General features: G+C 43.0%; 1 pseudogene; it reads right to left on the bottom strand.

Annotated features, from left to right (window-relative positions):
• Positions 1 to 632: 632 nt before the first annotated feature.
• Positions 633 to 732, bottom strand: LOC127077244 (uncharacterized; annotated as a pseudogene).
• Between the last annotated feature and the right edge of the window lie 847 nt (positions 733 to 1,579).

Raw genomic sequence — 1,579 nt, forward strand, 5'->3', positions numbered from 1 at the left:
ACTTTTATTTAATCGATATCGTAACTCTTCCGTTACGCTGTAGAGACTAAGGTTTCTTTTTCTTCTATTCTTTCTTTCGTTGATTTGTATGCCACGCACTCGCTCACAAGGCGAACCGCTCTATTTACGAATCAACGATATCGAACTGTATCTCCGAGTCTTACGACGAATTCGGGAATACCGTGCTGAAAACAATCTCCCTCCTATCGAATTTCCTGACCTCAAAGATCTTCTTCTTTCACCCGAGATGGTAGAACCAGCTCGTGCTCTTAGAGATTACGCCGCTCCATCGCAAGATGAGCCGCATTCAAGTATTGCTCCACCCGCAATCGAAGCAAACAACTTCGAACTTAAACCTTCGCTGTTGCAGGCTGTGCAACAGAACCAATTCTCTGGAAATCCTACCGAGGATCCAAACCTTCATTTATCCGTATTTGTTCAATACGCTGATACTGTTAAAGCTAATGGTGTCACTTCAGAGGCAATTCGACTTCGTCTTTTTCCTTTCTCATTAAGAGATAGCGCTAGAAGATGGCTTCAATCTCTCCCTTCCAACTCAGTCACCACATGGAACGAGTTGAAGAAAGTTTTTCTTGCCCGATACTTTCCGCCAAGCAAAACAGCTATGTTAAGAGCCCAGATAAACGGATTTAAACAGAAAGACAACGAGTCTCTTTTCGAAGCATGGGAAAGATACAAAGACATGATGAGACTTTGCCCACACCATGGTTTGGAAGACTGGTTAGTAATTCACACATTTTATAATGGTCTCTTATACAACACAAGGTTAACAATAGACGCCGCTGCAGGTGGTGCATTAATGAACAAACCTTATGCTGATGCTTACCAGCTTATCGAGAGCATGGCCCAAAACCACTATCAGTGGGGAACCGAACGAACAACGGTGGAAAAACCTCAAACGAAAACTGGCATGTACGAGATAAATAACCTTGATCACGTTAATGCAAAAGTGGATGCTTTGGTCCAGAAAATTGAAAGTTTAAACGTATCACCCCCAGCCGCCGTGGTTGCTATAACTCAGAATTGCGAGGTCTGTGGAATCCAAGGCCACACTCCTACGGACTGTCAACTCTTGACAGGAATCCAAGCAGAGCAAGTGAACTATGCTCAAGGAAGCCCCTATTCGAACACCTATAACTCAAATTGGAAGAACCATCCAAACTTTTCATATAAGAGTAATAATGCTTTGTACGCACCTGGACAGTCTCCAAATCAAGCCCCATCTATACCTCCGGGATATCAGAAACCGAACCCATCCATGCCTAACAATAATACCCCTAGAAAATCCAACTTGGAAATCATGATGGAAAACTTTATAGCTTCCCAACAACAAACCAATAAAGATTTCTTAAACCAGAACATACACACTGGCGAACAACTTAAACAACTAGCAAGCAAAGTAGATGCCTTGGCTACCCATAACAAAATGCTGGAAACACAAATATCACAAGTAGCTCAACAACAAGCACCTACTGCTGCCCCAACTGGTACATTCCCTGGACAGCCCCAACCTAATCCGAGAAGCCAAGCTCATGCAATTATATTAAGAAGTGGAACG

The sequence above is a fragment of the Lathyrus oleraceus genome, chromosome 4 (assembly GCF_024323335.1).
Source record: "Lathyrus oleraceus cultivar Zhongwan6 chromosome 4, CAAS_Psat_ZW6_1.0, whole genome shotgun sequence".
In the NCBI taxonomy this organism is placed as follows: Eukaryota; Viridiplantae; Streptophyta; class Magnoliopsida; order Fabales; family Fabaceae; genus Lathyrus; species Lathyrus oleraceus.